Below are 27102 nucleotides of genomic sequence, written 5' to 3'. Positions count from 1 at the left end.
ATTAACCTCTTCTGGCCTCAGTTTCCCCATCCTTTAAAAAGGAATAATTAATAACTGCCTCACAAGATTGTGAAGTTTAAATGCATTAACTTGCATGTAGGATACTGACACAGTGTGTTGTTATTGTTGTTGTCACTCAGTCGTGTGCAACTGTTTGCGACCTCATGGACTGAAGCATGCCTGGCTTCCCTGTCTTTCACTATCTCTTGGAGTTTGCTCATACTCATGTCCATTGAGTTGGTGATGCCATACAACCATCTCATCCTGTGTCATCCCCTTCTCCTCCTACCTTCAATCTTTCCCAGCATCAGTCCTTATAGTAAATATTCAGGGTTGATTTCCTTTAGTATTGACTGGTTTGATCTCCTTGCAGTCCAAAGGACTCTCAAGAGTCTTCTCCAACACCACAGTTTGAAACCATCAATTCTTCTGTGCTCAACCTTCTTTATGGTCCAACTCTCACATCCATACATGACTACTGGAAAACCCATAGCCTTGACTATATAGACGTTTGTAGGCAAAGTGATGTCTCTGCTTTTTAATTCGCTGTCTAGGTTTGTCATAGCTTTTCTTCCAAGGAGCAAGCATCTTTTAATTTCACAGCTGCAGTCACTGCCTGCAGTGATTTTGGAATCCAAGAAAATAAAGTCTGTCACTGTGTATGAGGTTAAGAAACAAATTCATACATTATCCATATAGCCAAAGCTTTTCCATGCTCAACGTCTTTAGATATTAGAGAATGCAAATTGAAACCACAACAAGCTACTACAGATTTATTAGATGGGCTAAATTTTAAAAAAAAATACTGACAAATTCAAGTACTGGTGAGGAAGCAGAGCACTCAGAACCCTCATAGATTGCTAGTCAGAATGCATACTGATACAGTGCCTTAAAACATTAAACATGGTTATCACATGACCCAGCAATCCCACTGCTAGGTATTTACCTAGAGAAATGGAAACTGTGTTCACATGAAACCTGTAAATGAATGTTCATAGCCTCTCTATTCAGAGTTATTCAAGCTGGAAACAATCCAAATGTCCTTCAGAGGTGAACATAGTGTAAACAAACTGTGGTATTCTGTATAATTAAATAGTACTCAGAAATGAAAAAAAAAAAAGAACTATTGATGCATATAACTCAGATGAATTACAGAAGCATTAGGCTAAGTGAAAGGAGCAAGTGTCTAAATGCTACCAATTGTATGATTCCATTTTCATGACATTCTTGAGGAAGGCAAAACTATCATTGATACAGAACAGATCATTGTTTGCTAGGGGTTGGGGGAGAAGGATGTGACAAGGGGAAAACACAAGGGAATCTTGTGGAGTGATGGAACTCTTCTGTGTCTCAATTGTGGTGGCAGATACACAAATATATACCTGTGTTAAAATTCACAGAGCTATACATGAAGCCAATGTAACTGCATGTTAATCTAAAATACTAAATAAAATTAAAGGTTTTCTTATATTAGCATTAACATCTCGTAGGCCTCCCAATTCTCAGGTGTATTTTTAATTTAAGGATAATATCTTTATTATTCAAGCTGTCTTTCATTACAAAATGTAAAAAATGAGAGAGAAGGAACAGGTTGTAGACAGTGTTGAAGTATATGAGAGATTCTGGCTGGCCTGGAAGTTTCTAAAGCTAGAGAAGCTATTTCATTTCAATTCAATCCTGAACTTTCAAAGAGGAAAAAAAACCCTCCCTTTTTTAAAGCTTTGCTAGTAAAACTGTCCTTGCACTGAGCCAGTAATAAATCTACAGAACACTATGGTAATACCCATGGAAAAGGCAAAAGGGGCCTCTATAAACCATGAGATTTGAACTACTACAGATGTTGCAGTGGGAATTTATGATTTTCGAAGGATCCTTATCTCTTCTTGCCAGTTTCTGCACATTGAATCATGCACTAGCAGAGTCTATTTTAAGAGCCATCATTTTTTTCTTTAAATATTAAAAAAAATTCTGTGGCAATTAATTTCTTCCATACTGTTCTATCATGACAAATAAAAGTGAAATGCATATTTACAGAGCACATGTAATTGCATTTGGGCACATGCAAATGACATGCAAATCTTACATTCTAAATGAGTTTGTTTATCATCCCTGAATTTTAATCCAAGGACCTTACTTTTTAAATTCAGTTTATATTCTGACATGTATACAAATGAGTTTGACTCTGGAAAATAACTTAATAAACTCGGGGTTAGCTATGCAATTAGAGGAGGCATCTGGGAGCTATAAAATCTGGGAAACAACATTTACATCTTTTTCTGCATTCAAGGTTTCAATTTCCTAGCTCAAACCCTCTCCCCACCAGCCTGCACTCCCAGCACTTTACTACCCCATTCCCCATCATTCCTGCAATCCCATCACTGGAAATCCTTTTGGCTTTTTTTTTTTTCTGGAGGAAGATAGATGAGTGCATTTCAGTGAGGATGATCTCATCAAGTCATTGTCCTCGATGCAGTGTTTTCAAAAACTAAAATCAGAGTGATAAATGAAATCAAAACTAACAGAATTAACATCGATCAGGACTTTCATTCAGGTTTGCTATTCTCATGGCTGGTCTAGTTTTTCTCCAGTGAGTGCTAAAGTCTTCCCATGGATTATTGACCCTCTAAAGAAAGCTATGAGCAGTCACAAATCTGATTTGTCAAAAGACATAAGAGAAAGAAGAAAAAGTGGAATCATATTCTGCCAGAGCTTTCAGGAGGCAGGAAACAGAACCATAACACAAAGTGGAATGGAGGTTCCTCCAAAATTAAAAATAGAACTACCATATGATCTAGCAATCCCATTTCTGGGCATATATCCAAAAGAACTAAAAGCTGGGTCTCAAAGAGATATTTGCACACCCATATTCATAGCAGCATGATTCACAATAGCCAAGAGACAGGAACAAGTTGAATGTCCATTGATGGATGAACAGATAAAAGAAATAGCGTGTCTACATACAATGAAATATTTTTCAACCTTATGAATAAACCTGTTGCATGCTACAACATGGATGAACCTTGAGGACATTATGCTATGTGAGATAAGCCAGTTACAATAAGACAAATACTTTGTCATTCCATTTACCTGAGTTAGCTAAAGTAGTGAAATCTATAGAAACAGAAAGTAGAATGGTGATTACCAGGGATTGGAGGGGTTAGGGGGAAAGAGAAGTTGTTGTTTAATGGGTATAGCATTTCAATTTGTAAGATGAAAAATTCTGGAGATCTGTTTCACGTTAATGCCAATATACTTAACGTTACTGAATTATACAATTAAACATGGTTACAATGGTTAAAAATAAAGCAAAACGCTCAGCTGCCGAGGGCAGGGGTACCTTAGAAAGAAAAAGTTTTATGTCTAACAAAATGACCTTAGGTTGTAACAGTGGTTGAGTTAGGGTTGTAGAACCATAAGTGATTTTAAAAGTCTTTTATGATTTCTAAAATTTTTATTATGAGGTGATATTTTGCTTATAGTTTATACAAATTTCTAAGAACAAAGTTTCAATATAAAATAGTTTTAAATGGAGGTTTTAAATTAAGTTGAAAAGATCTTTTTGTTCCTAATAGAAATGAGCTTTAAATGAGGTAGGACAACCTTTTGAGACTCATAGGAATAGGCAAACTATGGTCCACAAGTTAAATCTGGCTTTCTGTCACCTGCTTCTATATGGCCCATAAGCTATAATAGTTTTTATATTTTTAATGGTTGAAAAGTAATCAAACGAAGAATAATATTTTGTGACATGTGAAACTATATAATATTCAAGTTTCAGTGTCCATAATAAAATTTTATTGTGTGTGTGTACACACACACACACACCCTCACACACCAAGTAGAAGCTGAAATTTCAAACTCTGATTTTCATAGAAGCATAGATTCATTGGATGTTTTAGTCAAAAAGACTCTCTGAAATGATCTAATAAACCTCATTTTACAGATAAGAAAACCAAGAGTTAGAGGTAAAATGACTTGTGTTGAGTCTTAGCAAGTTAATAACAGGGCTGGAATGCCCTGTGTTAAGCACTCTTTTTCCTCTTATTAGACTAGGCAGATCCAAAGTGTCAAATTTAGCATTCTCTTCTGTTTCTTCCTGATCCCCATTTTTGGGGAACATATACTGAATATTGTGCTTTAGAAGCCAGGTACACATGCATAGTGTTAATGTGTTTAGTCCTCACAACTGAAGGAAGGTTGAATTATGCCTGACCTGTAGAGCTCACTATTCTCACTATTATCTTCCCTCTGCCCTACACACTGGCCATGCTGATCTCTGCCAGCCTGTCTACCTGTTTACAGTGACTCCTGTCCTCTGGCTCCCTCCTCCTTCGGTTTCTCAGGGCCCTAGCTCTGCCCTTATGCCCTCTTGCTGCAGACCTTCAACTCTCCTCCTCCTTCTCCACCGTCTCTAAGTCATACCCCACTGTTGATCAACATGTCCAAATCCCTCTCACTTAAAAGAAAGTTTTACATCTCTTTCTTTTCTTTCCCAGCCAAGATTTATGAGAGTGGAGTCTACACATGCAATGTCTCTGTCTCCACTTTCCACTGACTTCTCATCTCACTGCAATCTGGTACCCACCTTCCACCCTCAGTCCTAATCCAATCCACAACAACTTATTTTTATGGTTTAAATTGATGGACACTTAAAAAAAAAAATCGTATCTCATGTGACACCAGTGATCACTCCGTACTTCTTGAAACTCACACAAATGGATCCCTCACATTCAGTCATATGCCCTACATCACAAAAGACAAAGGTTGATAAATACTCTCTTACTCCAGTCATTTCAGTGTACCTCTATGTCTTTCTTTGCATATGCTGTCCTCTTTGCTTAAAATACCTTCCTATCTCTCCTCTTCCCCTTGCTTTCATCTGTGTTGTGAATTCTTCTGCATTCTTTAAGACCTCACTGATACTACTTCCTCTTGAAGCTTTCTTTGCCTGCCTTTAAAAAGAGGTGATCTCGGACTTTCTTGGTAGTACAGTGGCTAGGAATCCACTTGCTAATGCAGGGGACACAGTTTCCTAGTCCAGGAAGATTCCACATGCTGTGGAGCAATTAAGCCTGTGTGCCACAACTACTGAGCCCACGCTCTAGAACCCATGAGCAACTATTGAACCCACATGCTGCAACTGCTGAAGCCCCTGCACCGAGAGCCTATGCTCCGCAACAAGAGAAGCCACAAAATAAGAAGCCAGCACACTGCAGCTAGAGAAAGGTTGCACACAGCCCTGAAGACCTAGTGCAACCAAAAAAAAAAAAAAAAAAAAGAAAAAAAAGTTGATCCCTTGTCTCTTTGCCTCCTCCTGTACCTTATATTTAAGCCAGTTGTCCCTTTTATCAAACTACATGCATTTACTCATTTGTACCTTTCATGGATTGCACTCTTGGTAAGCAAACACATCAGAGCTGTGTTTGCTCTGGTAAGCAAACACATCAGAGCACATCAGGTGCTATGCCTGGGTTATTTTGAGTCTCCCCAGTGTTGGTGTTGGTAATTTGTAGGTAAAATGAATGGTGGGTGGTACATATAGCAGGATAGATGTAGCAGGTGCAGATCAGAGGAAGCAAGCAGTAGTGAAAGTGAAAGTGAAGTTGCTCAGTCGCGTCCAACTCTTTCAGACCCCATGGACTATAGCTCACCAGGCTCCTCAGTCCATGGAATTTTCCAGGCAAGAGTACTGGAGTGGGTTGCCATTTCCTTCTCCAGGGGATCTTGCCAATCCAGGGATTGAACCTGGGTCTCCCGCACTGCAGGCAGACGCTTTCCATCTAAGCCACCAGGGAAGCCCCAAGCAAGCAGTACGTCCTGCCTATATCCCTACTGGTGTTGACACTGCCTCAGGCTTTAGGCCTTAGATATCCCTCTTATAAGTGCTGGGATCTATAATTCCCTCAGCTGCCACTGGTTCACTTCAAGGCCTTAGGCAAATCCTCTCTCCATTCTTGGCACAGTTACTTCATTATGCAAAGTGAAACAGTCTAGTTCAGGGTAAGTAGGTTTTATCTCATGTGCAGATATCAATCAGTGATTAGTGACGGAGTATTGAACAGAGAGATTTTTGAAACTGAATCCTGGTACAGGAGATAAGTGAGTGTCCATCCATGGGTCATGTGTTTTTTGTGTTTTTGGTTTTCACTCCTGAGTTAGATAATATACTCCACAACCACTTTCTTTTGGTTAGTCCTAAAGAAATGCCCAGAACTAATGGGCATATCAATTACAGTATCATGCTTTTCTCATAATTATGAGATATAGTTATGCCTTTGTACATGGAAGTTACCCAATAAAAAAGACTTACTCTACCAGAAATTTCTCCACTCCTGTGTGAATAGATAGAATTCAGGTCAAAGAGGACCCTTCCATAAAGAAAAGAAGCAAAAAACTCCAGATTCTGGTGTTAGCATGCTTAGCTACTTCACCTGTGTGATTCTGAGTGAATCACACAACCTGTCTAATTGCTCTCAAACTTTAGCTGCTTCTTCTTCAAAATGGGGTCCTAATATTTACAATCACAAGATGGTAGTTAGGATTTAACTAATTATAAAATAAACAGTACCTTGCATAGTAAAGTACTTTGCATGAGGGAGACCTTCAACACTCATCTTCAAAATAAATGCAGAGAGTTCTGGACTGTAAATGCCTTTGGGGGTAGAGATTACATCTTATTTGTCTCTTTATACCTAGTTCTTAACACAAAAAATGTTTATGAAATATTTACTGGTTTGATGGAAGTCAATAGAAATGAAATTAGACAATTTTTAGATTCCTTTCAGTATTAAGCGCAGAACATGGCACATGGGCTGTGCTCATAAATACTTCTAAAACATAGTCTTTTGGCAACCTAATTTTAGAACTGGATACATTATACTTTTCCATTAATGGAAAAGTATAATTCTCCAGAAGGACACAAAGGAAGGGCCAAACAAACATTTATCACTGGTAGTATGTAGTGTCAGAAAAGCTGTCACTTCCACATCTTTCTCAGAGGGAAGACAGTGGATCTGATAAATCCATAATGCTCCTTCTTCATTTACAGAGAGAAAAAGATTTTAACTTTCTGCTGTGGACCCAGGAGACACTTGGAAATCACATCCCATCTGGTCTGGGCCGAGCCAATGTTGTCCCTGCCGGGCGGTGTGAAGTCTGCTGCTCTCCTTACCCATCCTGTTAGCCTCCTTTCTAAGTCCCCTTCCTGTCCCAGCAATACTGAACGGATCACAACCATTTCGAATACCTGCATCATTATCTTATTGCTCTGAACAACATTTTTGCCACTGGCCCCTATAACTGTGCTCCTTTAGGTGAGTCCTGAAGAATTTCACGGCCTTAATGAGTACATCAATTATTGTTCATGGAAGAGCCGATGTCTTCTTAAAGGTTATGTGAAGGTTGATTGTTATCTCTGTGCTTATATCCAGCAAATCCACCCTAGGCTTATGAATGCATCTGACCTTTTTATAGGTACAGGGAAAAAAAATAACAGAACAAAAGTTAATTTAGACCTTTATAATACAACATTTTTTTTTCCCAAAGAAATGAAAGGGCATTGAAATCGATACCTGTACAATAATACACTGATGAATGTTGGGACCCAATTCTCTCATTTTGCTAACTCGAGATTGGGAATTCTGAATAGTTTTCAATCCAACATTCTTTAGGCACTGTGAAGTCTGCCGTATTGTGTCTACACAATGCTGCTGCAGACTCATTATGGGAGTACCAGTGGTCCTGAAAAGGTCAGTTAGTTAGAAATGTCAGCGCTCAATGGAGCCTCGCAGACCTGTATGCGCGCAGATCCAATTAGAGTGGCCAGGCACCACTGCTGTAACCCAGAATTCTAATGAGCAAGTGGAAGAAAGGGGGAGGTGTCTTTTTGTCCTTTCTTTCTTCTTATTCAAAAGAAATGGAGATTGCTTTTCAACCACCCTACATGGGGTTGTTTAAACTTTACCAAACACCACTTAGGCTCCAGGTAGTTGGGAGGAGAACCCTGGTTTCTGCAAAAGGTGAGCCAGCCTAGAACAGCCAGATCTTAAAAGGACATTAATGAAGCAGGCGGGAGCAGTACTTCAGACCTCAGGCTGGTGGGTCACAAGACTTACTCAGATTGATAGCTGATGAAGAGGAAAATGGCCTTCTTATTAAGTTCACTTCTAGTCACCTACTACGTGCCAGGTCTTGTGATTAAAAACTGGCCTTCGTCATCTTTAATAAACCTAAACCACTTGTACAAATGTGTGTCAGGACTGCATAAAAATTTGGATGTCTATATTGGATGACATTTCCTGAATTCTCTTATACCAGTGCTTCTTTCTTTCTAATCACAAAATGATAATTTGGAAAAGTCCACTGATCATGAAGTTGGATGCAGAAACAATGTCAAATTGCTGTTAAAGTTTCTAAATACTTTTCCTCAATTTCTATCCTTATCTGATTTTGACAAACAGTTGACACACCAGCACCAGTCTGTGGATGGCACTGCTTGGGTATTTCTCATTTGTTACTTCTTACCTGACATTCCTCACCTTCACTGGCCCTCATTATTCTGGAAAACAGGCATTTTCTGGTTAAATCACTGCATAGTTCTTTAAAATGCTTTTTGATATTTGTCTTTTGATACCACAGCTCTGCCCTGTGTTTAGAACGTTCTCCCAGCAGCCCCTGTCTGGAGTTCAGTGAACTAGCCAGCCCAAAACCACAAACAAAACCATGGGTAATTTTGTTACAAGTGATCCAGGGACCAGACTTTGAGAATGAATGAAGGATTTTACAGGGAACCATGTAGTTGGCTTTCTAGGCTCAGCAGGCAGTGATGGCCTGCTTGGTTCTCGGTCCCAGACTCTATAGCAGCCCATTCATTCAACTGAGGCCGCTTAGCCCTCCTGAAGCCTGCCAGATCCCAGAATCATCTGGCTTTGTGGTTCAGTAAGGGCAGGGGTGGACTTCCCAGGTGGTGCTAGTGGTAAAGAACTCGCCTACCAACACAGGACACATAAGAGATGGGGTTTCAATCTCTGAGTCAGAAAGATCCCTGGAGGAGGGCATGGCAACCCACTCCATTATTCTTGCCTGGAGAATCCCATGGACAGAGGAGCCTTGAGGGCTATAGCCCATAGGGTCTTAAAGAGTTGTGCATGACTGAAGTGACGGAGCACGCATGCACTCAAAGTCAGGCACAGTGAATTTAAGAAGTGTTGGATTACTAAATTAGCTTGTTATACACAGGGGTGGGGTTTGGTGTCTGCTTTTGCTCTGATCTTTCTGCTTAATTTTTTGTGTGGACACAGAAAATTTTAACTTTTATCTCAGGCTCCATAACTGTTTCTTATCCTAATACCTATTTCTGCAGTAAATGAGTTCTTCTCTCATTTGGTTTTCCTTTTCATCTCTCTGCAGACACTCTGGATGAGCCAGCACTTGTGACTGGCTGAAAACACAGAAGTCCACTGGATGTTAGTCAGAAAACCTGAGTTTAAGCTCTGATTTTTCCAACTAGAAGCTTTTGTGAACTTAGACAAATTTTATCATTGCCCTGAGATAATGATGCCAACCTCATAGCATCATTGTGTTATTTAAACAAAGTGCTTGATTTTGCCATTGTAATGTGCTATATCAAATCCAGCTGTGGCCATTATTGCCACTCACTCTCATTATCCCCCCCAGTCAAGAGAAGGTGGTTAGGTTGCTACTCCTTTGAACCTTCATGGAGGAAGAAAAGAAAGATCCAGAGATTTGGTGTGAAAAAAGAAGAGAGAGAGTCAGGGCAGAGAACTTAGTGGGAATACCATGAACATGTTCCTGAGACAGCCCATCATTTAACCCTACGGAATAAAACATGAGCAGAGGCCAGAGCCTGGGGGGATGTATTCATGAGGTCCTGGTCTCTAAGACAGTGTAGTGAAGTGATATTAGATGCTTTCCAGTGTACATTTTAAGGCTGGAACTGAGCCCACTCACAAATTTAATTACACTAGATGTGGAAAACTTGTTTTGTTTCCCCTTTCACCACCAATTCTCCTTTCATCATTGCAATTAAACTCTTCTCTAACAAACCAGTCTTCCAATAATCTTTACCAGCAGGGAAACATTCTGCAGGTCATCCAGCCATCCATCCAAGAATGGAACTCATCTGAGCTGGGCTGATTCCCCTCTTCCCTGCCTTTTGTTTGCTTGCTTGTTTCTAGAGAGAAGAATATCAGGTTTATAAGACAGTAGTTCAGCCATCATCTGGAAGTAAGGAAATTGTACCGCAGGTGCCAAAGGCAAGCCTTTCTGGCATTTCAGAGACTAACCTAATAGTGTTATTTGCTTAGTCGTGTCCGACTCCTTGTGACCTCCTGGACTCTAGCCCTCCAGGCCTTCTGTCCATGGAATTCTCCAGGTAAGAATACTGGAGTGTGTTGCCATTGCCTTCTCCAGGGGATCTTCTAGACTCAGGAACTGAACATGTATCTCCTGTATTGCAAGCAGATTCTTTACTGTCTGAGCCACCAAGGAAGCCCAACCTAATAAGCTGGTGCCAAATAAGTAAGAAAAACAAGTAAGTTATCTGCAGTGACCATCCTCAAAGAAGGACTTTACTTAAGCCAGATGTATTACGTCAACTAATACAACAACACTTTGAAGTCAGTATTAGCAGCCCAACTTAGGATGAAAGAGCTGAAACTCTCTGAGGTTGCATTTTGTCTAAAATCATTAAAGAGTAAATGGTATAGATAAGATTTGAACCCTGGTTCAGCTAATCCCAAAGTTTTCATTGAATACTACCTAGAATTTCTTTCTTTTTCTTTCCTTCTTCCTCTATTCCTCTTTATTTTTACTCTCTCTCTTTTTTTTTTTGGTCATAGTGACACTTTATTTTTCTGTTCCAATAGTGCTGAGTAAGCACTGGCATTGGTGAGTTAGTAAATCCCACATTCTTGAGGTCTATTCTCATCACTGTCCTTGATGTTATTTCAGACCAACAGGATGAAAGATAATGCATCACCCTTTCTGACACGCCACTGTGTCCCCATCTCTAGGAATTCCAAGTACACATACTTGGACCACAGCTGGCCTCTACTCAGTGGCAGTCCAACATCCATTTACCAAAAGTGCGAAAGGCTTTGATATAAGTTGGGAATTAGACAATGGGACACACAACCTTCTTTTCCTAAATGAGAGATCTTATTTTTCTTAGTCCAGTGAACCAAAATATTTCTCACTTTTGTGACCAAGGCAAAGGCCCTTAAAGTTTAGATTAATGTTAGTACAGAAAGATTCAGATGGACAAATGTAGCTGTTTATTTGTGAAAGATATAGAAGCTAGACAATTCTTAATCCTTTTCTCAGAAACACTGGCCAATCTCTAAAAGCCAGGCCATTACTCATATATCTTGGGAGGAAGGGGAGAATCCTTGGAGGACTAAAAAAGGCAAGTCTGGGTCTGAAAGGAACCAAAGATATAGTATTGATAATTATAATAATCATTATTAGCATTTTAGTAGTTGGTCTCCAAGACGGGCCCTGAATGATTCTCAGGTTTTCCTAGTATTCATGTCCTTGTATAGTCTCTTTCCATAATGAAAAGACTGAATTGTATCATTAATAGATTATTATTAGAATGACAAGGTATGACTTCCCAGACTCTAATAAAAAACACTGCAGCTTCTTCCTTCTGTCTCTTTGATTAGTCACTCTGAAGGAAGTCAATTGTCATATTGTGAGGATACTCAAACAGCCCTATCGAAAAACCTATGTGGCAAAGAACAGAGGCCTTTTGGCAAAAGATAGCAGAAAATTGCCATCCAGGTGAATGAGTTATCTTGAAAGATGATCTTCCAGCCCTACTCAAGCCTTCAGAAAACTACAGCTTTGGCTGACATCTTAATTGCAACCTTATGAGAGATCCTGAGCCAAAACTACCTATCTGAGCTGCTATTAGATTCATAATCCACACAAACTGTGTGAAATAACAAACATTGATTATTGTTTGAAACTGCTAAGCTTTGGCATAGTTTGTCACAAAGCAATGCAATCACAATAGCATTTATTTATTTAAAATCTATAGGTCATGCACTTTACGTATATCATATCTAATCTTCACAAAATTCTAACAAGTGGTATTACCATCCTGTGCTTTTATAGATGGTAAAAATGAAAGTAAAGCACAAGAAAGCTAATAGAACTTCCCAAGGTCAAACTGCAAGTGGAAGATGTAGGATGTGAACACATCATGGATGTATGTACCTCAAATCTCTTGCTCTTCTACTTCTACCCTGCTGTTGAACACATGTACGATAAATAAGTAGATAAGTAAATGAATTAAGAGTTCAGAGAGCATACACCTGCTTTTGTATTCATTTGGAGCATGTTAAGATACTTCTTACTATGAACAATTATATGTCAATAAATTAGATAAGCTAGAAAAAAGAGAAATACAATTCTAGGAGCATACAACCTACCAAGAATGAATCAGGAAGAAACAGAACATCTAAACAGACTAATAGTGACTATGGAGTTTGAAGTAGTAATATCAAACCTCCCAACAAAGAACAGCCAGGACCAGATTTTTTTCACTGATGAGTTCAACCAAACATTTAAAGATGAATTAATGCCAATCCTTCTCAAGTTCTTCCAAGAAACTAAAGAGGATGGAATACTGGAACACTCCATAACTCATTTTATGAAGTCAGCATTACCCTGATATCAAGCTAGATGAGGACATTACAAGAAAAGAAAACTATAGGCCAACCTCTTCAATGAATATAAATGCAAAAATTCTCAACAAAAAACTAGCACACAAAATTCAACAGCACATTAAAAAGGATCATACGCCATACCATGATCAAATGGGATTTATTTCTGGTGGGCAACGATGTGTGCGACGATTCAATAAATGATACATACCATTAGTAAAATGAAAGATAAATATCTTATGATGCTCTCAATAGATGCACCCATATTTAATGGAACACTAAGTCACAAAGTATTTACACAATTTTCCTAAGGGCATGGAGCCAAGAAATGAGAGAGTCAAGACTGGAAGTCAGGTCTACCTGGTTACCATACTTTGACTACTGTTGAAAGTTGACTCCCAGATAAGGCTGGCATCCAGCTCTATGTCTGTTAAGCTTAGGCCCTGTTCTCTGGCTGCTATCCTAGGACCTGCTGTCTGGTCTCAATATTCCTAGCTACTTCTATGGGTCTAGCTTTAACCAGAAAGGCCCTCCCTGGGTCCAAGGAACAGTCTCCATTTGATGATGAGTCCGGTCTCTGCCCAGAGATTCTAGATGTGAAACCCCTGTTGAGTCTATCATTTTCAACAGAAGGGCTGCTACAGAAGAGATAAATGTTTGCTCTACTCTCAGACCTTATAATTTACACAGTTGGTCTGGGCCATTTCCAGGTAATGGTGGTGGTCTAGTTGCAAGTTGTGTTCAACTCTTGAGATCCCATGGACTGTAGCCCACCATGCTCCTCTGTCCATGGGATTTCCCAGGCAAGAACACTGGGGTGGGTTGCCGTTTCCTTCTCCTGACCTAAGGATTGAACCAGAATCTCTTGCATTTCCTGCATTTGGCTGGCGGATTCTTTACCAACTGAGCCACCAGGGAATGTCAGGCCTCAATTTATCCAGCATGGATGATTTTTATAACTCAACTCTCAGCCAATCAGCACAGTAGCTTCCCCTGTACACAGATACTTGTTTAAAGATGAAGTCATAATGACCCAATCACAGAATGAAGCAACAGATTCTGTTGGGACTTCTGGATGAGCATCTCTTGCTTTTTCCTACTGGACTAGAATTTGGGAGAATGTATATTCTGCCATCCTGAGACAACATGTGGCCTGGAAATGCAGTTAAGAGCAAACTGAGTTAAGAGAAGAAGAAAACAAGCTGGGTCTCAGGAGCTCTATATCAAGATGCACAGGAAGGCAGATTTATTTCTGGATTACCTATGAACTAATGAATTACTTATTTTTGCCTAAGGCAATTTAGGTTGTGTTTAAAGACTCCTACTTATATAATTCCTAGGCCTTAATTTTCCCTTCTGTGTATTGCATTTCAGTTCCTCTTGGCCTGCATTCAGTCTGATGGCCAAGGTCTTGTTAGCTCCTTCCTTACCTGACCAACCTCATGCTGATTAGCTATGGCGTTTTGGATACCATGCCTCCAGATCACCTTCTCAGAGCACAGTCCACCCACCTGGAGACTTCAGGATGGGGCCCTTGTCTCTTCACCTGAGTCCTGGGATATGGCATCCTATAAAGATTTCCCAGGAGAAATATTCTAGGAACATAGTTAATTCGTTTGTCTCCTGGCGACTATGAGAACAAACACATTTCTCTCTGCCTTTAAATGTTTTTCAGATTCTGGAATTTGTTTACTTAGATTTAATAAATCTTCTGAGTAACACCCGATGCTGTTGTTTTTCATTGTTGACAAGAATGATATAGGTTGGTGGATGGAAGTGGGAAAGTAAATTGATACAACCTTTCTGGAAAATGAGTTGGCAGTAAGACTTAATAATTCCTTAAACATATTAATGCTCTTTGGCCCAGAAATTCTACTTTTAAAATAGCCAAAACAAAAAAAAAAAACTTATGCAAAAAAAGTAAGTTTTTTTCACAAATAATTTTATGGTAGAGTCATTTATAAGAGAAAAACATCTGGATATAGCACAACTGTACAACAATAAGACATGTATTTTTGTAAACCAGGCTACATATAAAAGATGAAACAGTCTAGAGCTTTTAAAAATAAGTATGCCTTTAAAATGCTCATAAAATGTTCATGGATCTAAGTAATTCCATCCCTAGTAATTTATCCTGAGACAGTAACCTAAAATGTAGACACAAATGTATACACAAAGGTTGGTAAATTATTCATAAGATGGAAAAATAAAATCAAGTTAAATATCCAACATCATTGGCATGGGAAAATATTTCTGTTGTAATATTAAGTGAAAAGTCAGGATAAAATTTTATATTCTATATGATCTCAGCTATGTAAAACAAAATTAAACATGCATAGGAAAAAGGAAAAGAAGTAAATGTGTTAAAATATTAAACAGTGATTGCCTCTGGGAGATAACTGATATTTCATCTTTATAACTTTTCTGTGTTTTTCAAAATTTGCACCATGGGCATGTGCTATCTTTTAATAGAGAAAGTTATTATAAAAAGATGGTAAGTATGTAAACTACATAGCGACATGAAGATTGTTTATGAAATAATGTTAAGTGAAAAAAGATGTACATAAAAACTTACTGTGATTGCAATTATGTAAATATGTTTCTGCATATAGACAAGAACTGAAAAGGAAAATGTATAAATAGAATTAGGTTTTGTATTGTGCTAAGGCTGTGGGACTAGGAACAATTTATTTATCTCCTTTAAAGATCTCTTTAAAGTTGTTTTAATGATGTACATACAGTTTTTGAACCATCCTCCCAGTGCATATCCACTCTGCTGCTAACTGCTGGCTATGAGGTCAGGAGTTCCCTGATTTGGCTTCTCTCCCGGTCGTGGCCACCCTGGACTGGCTCCACAGGCTATGCTGGTTCTGAAGATGGCCATGAAGCAGGAATAATGGCTAGTTTGGGCTCTTTTGTTCCTTTAGTCTTCAGAGTGGCTACATTTACATCATGGGGGACTTTCATTGGAGATAAAGTCCAAAGTTGTTATGTAATGATCAGCAGGTTTAGTCTATCACCTATCACCATATAACCTAAGTATTGTTTTAACAAGGTTAAGGGGTGATAAAAATATTTTTTGTGCATATTTGCAATCAGAAACCATTCTAGCTGTGATTTTTTCTGGAGGTTTCTGCAATATTTTAGAAAATCAATTGTCTCTTCAGGATGTAGCCTCGTTAGTGGAAAAGACCCATGCCTGTGATGGGCCCGACATTGCACACTTTCCTTATCAACAGCAAAGTAGGTCAGCTTTAATTCTGTCTGAGAAAGAAGACTCTGTGGGCCAATATCACACAGGAAGTAGTATTCTTATGTAGCAACAGAAAAAGCAACATTCTGATACAGAATCAGAGAGAGCTGGATTTGAATTCTGACTGGAGCATTTACTTATTAACTGCATGTATGTGGGCAATTCTAATTGTGTAGCACCTTCATTTCTCAACAGCAAATCAGGAAAGACTATGCCTGTTTAATGGGACAGTGGGGGAAATTATGTGAAAAATATATGTGAAGTGCCTAACACAGTTCTGACACTGAATGCTGATGTTTAGATCCTTCCTAAATCTGTCCTTTTAGTCTACACCATCAAAAAGTTAATGAGCATTTGACAAGGTGCCAAGATAAATCAAAAAGAGAAAGAACAGTTTTTCCAACAAATGGTGCTAGCAAAACTGGACAATCACATGCAAATAGACAAATTGGAGTCCTATCTCATATCATACAAAAATTTGCTCATAGGAGTATATCTTTGTGACATTTGGCAATGTTTTCTTGGATATGATACCAAAAGCATAAGCAATAAAATAGATAAATTGAACTTCATCAAAATAAAAATTTTTTTTGTTTGTTTTAAATGCCATCAAGCAAGTGAAAAGACAAGCCATGGAACAGGAAAACATATTTTAAAATTATATATCTGACGAAAGACCTTGTACTCAGAATACGTATTTAAAAACTTTTACAACTCAATGATAAAAAGACAAATGTAACCTAATTGATATCAGTAAGAGAAAACTTGCCTAACATTTTCCCAAAAAAGATACACAAATGGCAAATAAGCGCATTAAAACTATTTAACGTCATAAGTCATTGGGAAAATACAAACCAAAACTATGTGATACCACTTCATACCCACTAGGATGACTATAAATCAAAAGATAGATAATAACAAGTGTTAGAGAGGATGGGGAGAAATTGGAAGCACCCTATGCTGCTGATGAAAATGTAAATGACAGAGCTACTTTAGAAAACACTTATGCAGTTTCTCAAAATGTTTACCTCAACACTTACCAAATGGTCCAGCCATTCATTTCCTAGATATATGTTCAAGAGAACTCAAAACATGGTTTTCACTTGTTCACAAATGTCTATTCACATTATTCACAATAGCCAAAAATGTAGACAACTGAAATGTTTATCAATAGATGAATGGATAAACAAATTATGATATATCAATACAATGGAATATTATTTGGCAACAAAAAGGAGTGAAGTACTGACATATGCTAGAGTATGGATGGACCTTGAGAACATTATGTTAAGTAAAAAAAGCATCCAGTCACAAAAGGCCACATACTATACAATTCCATTCATATGAGACACCTAGAATAGGCAAATCCATAGAGATAGAAAGTAAATTAGTGGTTGCAGGGCCTAGGGGAAGGCAAAAATGGGGAATGACTGTTAATGGGTACAGAGTTTCTTTCTGGAGTAATAATAATGTTCTGGAATTAGTGGTGAGTGTACAATTCTGTAAATATACTGAAAACCACTACATGGTACACTCTATTTAATGTAAATGGTGCACTTTAAAGGATGGAGTTTATGGATGTGAATTATATCTCAGTAAAGCTGTTATTTTTATTTAAAGCTATGATCAGGACTCTTAACTTGATTGTGGGAACATAAAAATCTTTCTAGAAGTGTAAAAAGGTATATTCACCATTACCAAATATTCTAGCTCTTCTCACTGCAGTGCGCTTCCATGCAGGAAGAGTCAACATCTCTAACCTGTTGAATTAGAAGTTGTCATATGAGTTGCTTTGACCAAGGAAAATTGGGCCAAAGTGACCCTTTCTAAAAATTTTTAAGAGAAGGTACATGACTCACTCTCTCTCCCTTTCCCCTCTGCCGTGATGACCCAATGGCAGGTGCTGCCAGTACTTTCCTGAAATCTCACATATTCTCCTGGCACTTACTATTTCTGCACATATTGAATACTTTCCAATTGCTGACATCTGCAAATTTCTCTTGAGGACTTTCTCTGGCCACTGGAATCTGCTATGTCCATACATCAAGGAGATTAGAAGTGTCAGGAAATTAACACCCACACCCTCACTCCCACACCTTTGCCCCTCAGGAATATCTCTGAGGCTTATTTTCTACTGACTTCCAGGGTTCTCCTGAAGGATTAAATTCCAGTTACCAACAGTGGTAGCTTGCTTGATAATGAATCTTTCTTAACTTTTTTTTTTCCTTTTCTCAAATCTTGCTCCATCCCTCAACAAGGTCTCTGGGATCACGTCCTAAATAAAGTATTGAAATGAAAATCTTTGTCTCAAGTTTGGCTTCTTAGGGAACCCAAACTGAGACACAACAATGTTCCAAATGGAGGATGCTTGGCCAGTCTGGGTGCCAGAGTGAAAATCATGTAGAGCAGAACTTACGCCAGCCCATGAAAGACACGTATCAAAAGTAAAAAATACAGCGGTGTTTTTAAGTCTCTGTAATTTTGATATCATTGTTACTTCAATGTAATGTAGACTGTCGTGACTAGTGAACTATGTATACCTACTCTCAGTAATTCTCGTTCTAGGAATTTTTCCTAAAGAAACAATTAAGGATGCACACAAAAATATTTATACAAGAATGTTCACTCTGGTGTTATTTATAACTAAATCATCAGGGATAACTAATATGCAATAATTTTAGAAGGCAATGGCAACCCACTCAAGTATTCTTTCCTGGGAAAATCCCACAGGCATAGGAGCCTGGCAGGCTGCAGTCCATGGGGTTGCAAAGGAGCGGGACATGACTTAGAGACTATGCCAAACCAATATACAACAAGAGATACATTTAAAATAGAATGTGTTTCAACTATATAAAAGTCCCTCTTTGAGAATATTTAATAATATTGAAAAATGTTCACATCATATTCAAATGTAACAGTTTACATAGATCATTATAACTTTATTTTAAAAACTACACACATGTTTGTGTATATATATATATATGCCAAAAGTAGCAGTCTCTTTTATCACTCTGGTGGCAAAAGTTTCACCTGGGTAGGAGAAAAATATTTGCTCATATTGCCTCCCTTCTATTGAAGAGCTTATACTAGAATAAACCTTCAAAAAGTAAGGAAAAAACTACAGTTGGGCTTCTGGGCCAAATGAGTAAATAAGTTCATGCTTCAGTAAACCCATTCATTCCCATTAAATGGTAATTTTGAATAATACATGAAAAAAGAAATGAAAAGATATAGTTAGGCTCCATTGCAAGAGACATATCTCCATGAAACTGAAAAGCACAAATGCAAAATGCTATACATGCTCCTGAGGCTACTTGCTTATTGAAATCTGGATCTAGAAGCAGTCAGTAGCTGCTGAAATTTGGACTTCTATGAGACTCCTTAAAGTGTTCTATAGGAGATGAGGACCAGAGATAAGATCTTATGCTTAGAACAAGGACCAAGGGTGGGGCTTCCCAGTTATGGAAGGAGCCTAGAAAAATAAAAGCCTGGTGCAGAATTTTCTGGGAGATAGCTCCTATGTGCTATATAGGCCTAGAGAAGTGAGGGATATAGACATAGCAATCAGAAGCAATGCCAAGCTATCCTACTGACTTTTTGTCACTGGATCTGACATACCCCCAGCATCTGTAAGGTTCTGTACTGAAATTATGGGTAGAGTCAACTGCAAAAATCAACACATAGGGATATGTGGGTATAGTGGGAGATTTATTTTTTTGGGGTGGGGGCGGTCAGGGATGGGGACAAAGAGTAACAGAAAACTTCCTTCTCAAAGTGATATTACAAATTAAAATTTCAAAATGCATGAAGAAATTAAATGCTAAAAATGATACTAAACAAAATCAACAGTTATAACTTGAATTCACTCCAGATGAAACTTATTTTATAAAACAGTCAAAGCTTTTAAAATAAGCATATTGAGGATGTTTGAAGAAACAAATGAAGACAGAATAAGAAATTATGAAACAGAATAGGCAGAAATAAAATGAGAGCAGGTGGATATGAACAAAATTAGAAATCTCAGAAATTAAAAATAGATTGTCATTGAAATATTGAAAAAGACAGGAAAAAATCTAGACTAGATATGGTCAAAAAGTGAATATGAATTCAAGTTACTTTTGGGTAACTCAGAATCAGTGCATTAAAATAAAATTATAAAAATTATGAAAAGTCAGCAAAGAACCATGGAGGGCAACTTGAGAAAATCCAACATTCATCTAATAAAAATTATTAAAGAAGAGGAATGAAGGGAAAGCAATATTTGAAGAGGTAATTTGCTGATAATTTCTCGAAATTAAAGAAAGACATTGATTCTCAGGCAGAAAGTGTACTCAGAATACCAAGAAGGGTAAATAGAAATAAATTCACATCTAGACTCATTAAAATGAAAAAGTAGAGCATAAAGATCAAAAGGAAAAATCTTTAAGCCTACCCAAGAAAAGATAAGTTACTGCAAACAAATAGTGGCAGACTTCTCATTAGCAACTATGGATGTCAGAAAAAAAAAAAAAAAATCCTCAACGTACAAAGGGAAATCCTCCTCAAGCTAGAATTTATACCTAGCCAAACTATCATTCCAAAGAGAAGTCAAAATAAGGACAAATACAGATTAAGATTTCTTCCCAAGGACTCTCACTAAAGTAGCTATTAAAGGATTCACTTTAGTAAGGTAACAGGAAAATCTTGAGATGCAATAAATAAGAGAACACAAAAATTTATAAGCCCTGTAGGAAAAGTCAAATGGCTCTTAATCATCATCATCATTGCTTTTCTTTTTTGAAAAACTTTAACTTAAAAGTCTAAATGATAATAACTAGGTGGTGACAGGGCAGTATTTAATAGGTAGTTAAATTTGGCCTTGGAGTACGGAATGAAGCAGGGCAAAGGCTAATAGAGTTTTGCCAAGAGAACGCACTGGTCATAGCAAACACCCTCTTCCAACAACACGAGAGAAGACTCTGCACATGGACATTACCAGAGGGTAAACACCAAAATCAGATTTAAATTGAAGAAAGTAGGGAAAACCACTAGACCATTCAGGTATGAACTAAATCAAATCCCATATGACTATACAGCGGAAGTGAGAAATAGATTTAAGGGACTAGATCTGAAAGACAGAGTGCCTGATGAACTATGGATGGAGGTTCGTGACATTGTACAGGAGACAGGGATAAAGACCATCCCCATGGAAAAGAAATGCAAAAAAGCAAAATGGTTGTCTGAGGAGGCCTTACAAACAGCTGTGAAAAGAAGAGAAGTGAAAAGCAAAGGAGAAAAGGAAAGATATTCCCATTTGAATGCAGTTCCAAAGAATAGCAAGGAGAGATAAGAAAGCCTTCCTTAATGCAAAGAAATAGAGGAAAACAACAGAATGGGAAAGACTAGAGATCTCTTCAAGAAAATTAGAGATACCAAGGGAACATTTCATGTAAAGATGGGCTCAATAAAGGACAGAAATGGTATGGACCTAACAGAGGCAGAAGATTAAGAAGAGGTGGCAAGAATACACAGAAGAACTATACAAAAAAGATCTTCATGACCCAGATAATCATGATGGTGTGACCACTCACCTAGAGCCAGACATCCTGGAATGTGAAGTCAAGTGGATCTTAGGAAGCATCACAACGAACAAAGCTAATGGATGTGATGGAATTCCAGTTGAGCTGTTTCAAATCCTGAAAGACGATGCTGTGAAAGTGCTACACTCAATATGCCAGCACATTTGGAAAACTCAGCAGTGGCCACAGGAATGGAAAAGTTCAGTTTTCATTTCAATCCCAAAGAAAGGCAATCCCAAAGAATGCTCAAACTACTGCACAATTGTACTCATCTCACATGCTAGTAAAGTAATGCTCAAAATTCTCTAAGCCAGGCTTCAGCAATATGTGAACCATGAACTTCCAGATGTTCAAGCTGGATTAGAAAAGGCAGAGGAACAAGAGATCAAATTGCCAATATCTGCTGGATCATTGAATAAGCAAGAGAGTTCCAGAAAAACATCTATTTCTGCTTTATTACTATGCCAAAGCCTTTGACTGTGTGGATCACAACAAACTATGGAAAATTCTGAAAGAGATGGGAATACCAGACCACCTGACTTGCCTCTTGAGAAACTTATATGCAGGTCAGGAAGCAACAGTTAGAACTGGACATGGAACAACAGACTGGTTCCAAATAGGAAAAGGAGTACATCAAGGCTGTATATTGTCACCCTGCTTATTTAACTTATATGCAGAGTACATCATGAGAAACGCTGGGCTGGAGGACGCACAAGTTGGAATCAAGATTGCCTGGAGAAATATCAATAACCTCAGATATGCAGATGACATCACCCTTATGGCAGGAAGTGAAGAGGAACGAAAAAGCCTCTTGATGAAAGTGAAGAAGGAGAGTGAAAAAGTTGGCTTAAAACTTAACATTCAGAAAACTAAGATCATGGCATCTGGTCCCATCACCTCATGGGAAATAAATGGGGAAACAGTGTCAGACTTTATTTTTTTGGGCTCCAAAATCACTGCAGATGGTGACTGCAGCCATGAAATTAAAAGATGCTTACTCGTTGGAAGGAAAGTTTTGACCAACCTAGATAGCATATTAAAAAGCAGAGACATTACTTTGCCAACAAAGGTCTGTCTAGTCAAGGCTATGGTTTTTCCAGTGGTCATGTATGGATGTGAGAATTGGACTGTGAAGGAGGCTGAGCGCCAAAGAACTGATGTTTTTGAACTGTGGTGTTGGAGAAGACTCTTGAGAGTCCCTTAGACTGCAAGGAGATCCAACCAGTCCATCCTAAAGGAGATCAGTCCTGGGTGTTCAGTGGAAGGACTGATGCTGAAGCTGAAACTCCAATACTTTGGCCAACTGATATGAAGAGTTGACTCATTGGAAAAGACCCTGATGCTGGGAGGGATTGGGGGCAGGAGGAAAAGGGGCCGACAGAGGATGAGATGGCTGGATGGCATCACCGACTCCATGGACATGAGTTTGAGTAAATTCTGGGAGTTGGTGAGACAGGGAGGCCTGGCATACTGCGATTCATGGGGTCGCAAAGAGTCAGACACGACTGAGCGACTGAACTGAACTGAACTAAAGCATGATAAAGCTCTTTTTGTGGCTGAAAGAATGACTTTAGATATTTTTAGATATTTTTAATAACTTCAGACTTTGTTAAAAAAAAAGGATAGTCAAGTATATTTCCAAAAGGTAAACAGTTAAGGTTAGAAACAAAATCTGTAGCATTGAAATCTAGAGATGGGGTAAAAAGTAGGTAATATATAAAACATAATGCGTTCTGTTGGTTCAGATGGTAAAGAACCTGCCTGCAATGCAGGAGACCTGGGTTTGACCCCTGGGTTGGGAAGATTTCCTGGAGAAGAAAATGCCAACCTACTTCAATATTCTTGCCTGAAGTATTTAATGAACAGAGGAGCCTGGCAGGCTACAGTCCATAGGATTGCAAATAGACAGACATGACTGATAGACTAACATTTTTCACTTTAACTTTCAGTCCAAATAAGGCAAGGCAAAAGAAAAAAGAAAATAAATGATAAACAGAAGGCACAAATATGGCAGTAGAAATATGTCCAAATATATTAGTGTTTATAATAAATGTAAACAGATTAAATTCATCTGTCATACGGCAGAGATTATTAGATTTTATAAAAAAGAAAAGATAACTGTATTTTCAAAAGATAAACATAAATGGGACAAGGTAAATGATATCTCCCTACCAATTATGAGACAATATTAAAATTAAGATTTATTGTAAGCAAGACATGGGGTTAATGCAGATTAACAGTGATAGACAAACAGTATGGTACAGAAAGCTCAGAAACAGATTCTGTATATAGGAAAACTGATATATGACAGATGTTTAACTGCTAATAAGTGGGAGAAAGGATGAACTAGTTATTACACGGTATTGAGATAATGGGTTATCCATATGTACATAAGAAATTAAATCCCTAACTCATATCATACACAATGATCAGTCATGTAAATGAGATAAGTATCCAAAAGTGATGTAAAACTTGAAAACTTGTAGAATACAGGAGAATATGATATTCAGGTAGGGAAGGATTTCTTAAGTCATAAAAGCAAAGCTCATAAAACAGTATTCACATATTCAACTATACTAATACTAAAAAAGAAACTTCCATAAATCAGAAAACAGAAGCCATCATCTTGAAGAAGATATTTACAATTCATATTAAGCAACAAAGTATCAATATGCAAAATAATAAAGAATTAAAAATCAATAAAAAGTAGCAACCCAATAGGAAATGCACAAATGATATGAAAAAGTCAGTTCACAGAAGAAACCAAAGTGGCCAATAAACATAGGAAAAGATTTTCAATCCCACCAGTAATTAGGGAAACACATATTATAAAAACAGTGGTGGACTTCCCTTTTGGTCCAGTGGTTAAGAATCTGACTTACAGTGCAGGAGAAGTGGCCGGGGAACTAAGATTCCACAAGCTACAGAGCAAGTAAGCCTAAACAACGCAACAAGAGGGTCCAAGCACCACAAGGAAAGATCCTACATGATGCAACAAAGATTTGTGTGCCACAGTTAAGACCCAAAGCAGTCAAATAAATAGATAAACAATTAAAACAAATAAAATCAATGGGATAACATTTCACATTTATCATGACAACCAGTAAAAATGTATAAGTTTGATGATTTCAAGTGTGGAGGATTCAGAGATATGGGAACTATTGTACTTTGCTGTTATTATAGTTTGAAGTATAAATTTGTTCAACTGCTTTAGAAAACAACTGGCCACTATATAGTAAATTTGAAGATGCATATAATCAGTAATTCCTCTCCAAGTTACATGCTCAAGATAATTCTCATTCTTATGCATAAAATGGTCCTAGTAGCATTGTTTAAAATTGCAAAACATTGGAAATAATCTAAATCACGATCAATAAAATGAAAAAAAGAAATTGTGATAGAATTATAAGTGAAATTCTATATAGCAGTTAAAAACAATTGAACCAGAGCCACATGTATCTACGTGAATGAATCTCTACAATATAAGAGAAAAATTACAGAATGACATTTATAGTGTGACATCATTTATAGGAATTTGTAAAATAATGCCAGTTATACCAGTTATACATTGGATTTATTACAGTGGTTACCTATTGGGTGAAGGCGGAGAGATGCAATCAGCGAGGAGTGCAGGGAAGTCTCAACTAGATCTATATTTTTTAAAATAGGGAACTGTGTAGCATAGATGGTACAACACTGATATGATAAAACCAAGGTGTTTGGTGGGGGAGGGCAGTAAATGACTCTTCCTTTTATCTCTACTCTTTTCTGTATATTTAAAATTATTCACAATAAACAAAATAGTTTAAAGAAGATAAGACAATTTTTAAGTCTTCCAAATTGCCAGCCAGCATTTCTGAAGGCTACTAGTTGATGACAAGTGGCAGCATCAGACTGCAGTCCTGTGTTGAGAATGGTCTGGTGAGGAGTGCAAATGAGCTGGCACCTTCCACTGGCACTCCCAGAGAGGCAGCAAGCCCCTTGCTGGCCGTGGTGGCTTCTGGTGAAGTGGGGAATGGGGGTGACTTTGAAACTGAGAGATAGTTACAATAGTGATTTTGACGTGGACTAGAGCTGTCTAGATAATACATAATCTAGCAATCCTTCCTAACCTTTCTTAGGCGTGATACACATGGATAACATTTGTCTGGCACACTGGAGTAGAGGCTACTACCTTGGGGGCTCAGTTTCCCCCAGACCTACCTGTACCCCTGAGGGATGTGTGGATCAGTATCTTACAAGTGCATACCTTACCATATCACACAAATGTAGCCTACTTGCAGTACTGTACACTTGTGTGACACAAAATGCCTTTTGAGAAGATTTGACCCAGAAAACAGTCTTTTCTCACCTTAAAGTAGGGAACGTTATAAACTACTACAAACTCGGGCGGTGCTTAAAAGTTTGCCCAAAAGGAGTGCACCGAGAGTCACAACTATTCTGCTTGAGTTTGTGCCATAGCAATTAAGAACAGAAAGAGCTAGTGCAAAAGAAATGCAGTTAACAAGAGTCTAAAAGTCTCCTTCTCAAGCAACTGAAGACAGAACAAGAACCCTCTCCAATTCATATGTCAGCATCATCTCAAGCTGTGACCAGATGAGACTGGGATGTGAAAGCAGGCAAACTAGGTCAGCATATGCGGGCAGAACAAAACACAATCTTGAAGGACAGCAACTAACCAGGCAAGACAAAGATAATCCCTTACCAACACCTTCGTGGGAAGGGATTGGTATGTCACCCAACAGCCATTTTAGTTAGGTTAGCTCATGATTTGGAATTTCTATAATTATATACATGCTGAACGCAGTTCATTCTATGGGTTATATCAAACATTTTCAAACCAGTTCATCTTCGTTCTTCTAAAGCCTCAAGTTCAAGGAGCTCTATTAGGTGGAACTATAATAAGGTCACCTGACCTGGGTGGATCCAACTTACATTTGTAGTCATTGTTTTACACCTCAGTTACATAGATAGATAACCAGCCTCTGTGCTGAGACAGTACCTGCAAAGGACAATTTCTCAGTCTCCTTGTAAGTGAGCCAACTGGCCCTGGATACAGTAACAGGCTGGGTGTAAGGCAGGGATGATATGGCACAGCTATACTGGTTACTAAAATACTGAAATACCTCCATATTTGTTGGTAATTAGCCACTCCTAGAGCCCCCCCACAACCCATGTGACCACTCTGTCACACTAGTCCTTTTCCCAGAACACCATCTCCCCCTAGTCCAGTAACCAAAGTGTTAATGCCCAGCACAGTAGGGAGTCACCACTGCTATTAAATATTTTGAACATCACCAGTGGATAAAGACGAACCACCATATCCACTCTTGAATGTTCATTGCTGGCACCATCATCCCTTTGGATTCCAAGAGAGAACAGCATCTCTTGTTGGTCAGTTTTGCCTCAAGTTCCCAAATCAAAATAAAATACCTTCTGATGGACTAAATGCTCAACTTCTCTCCAGGCTAGATGCCAGTCTTGGGGGAAGAAAGAACTTTTTAATCCAAGGGCCACAGCTTTGCTGGGGGACTTGTCCTTCCTAAAGGTGAGTGACAGAAGTCACAGGAGACCAAACCTGATCACTTGCCCAGACTGGCTT

The 27102-nt window shown here is 38.3% G+C and overlaps 1 protein-coding gene across 1 annotated transcript in view; it reads right to left on the bottom strand.

The window, feature by feature from the left end:
• Nucleotides 1-27102, bottom strand: part of AGBL4 (AGBL carboxypeptidase 4) — a 1430302-nt gene that overhangs the window by 315680 nt on the left and 1087520 nt on the right. The gene's annotated exons all lie outside the window — the stretch shown is intronic.

This window comes from Cervus canadensis, chromosome 2 (genome assembly GCF_019320065.1).
Source record: "Cervus canadensis isolate Bull #8, Minnesota chromosome 2, ASM1932006v1, whole genome shotgun sequence".
Classification (NCBI taxonomy): Eukaryota; Metazoa; Chordata; class Mammalia; order Artiodactyla; family Cervidae; genus Cervus; species Cervus canadensis.
The sequence above is the reverse complement of the archived record's forward strand: the minus strand, read 5'-3'. Positions and strand labels throughout refer to the sequence as shown.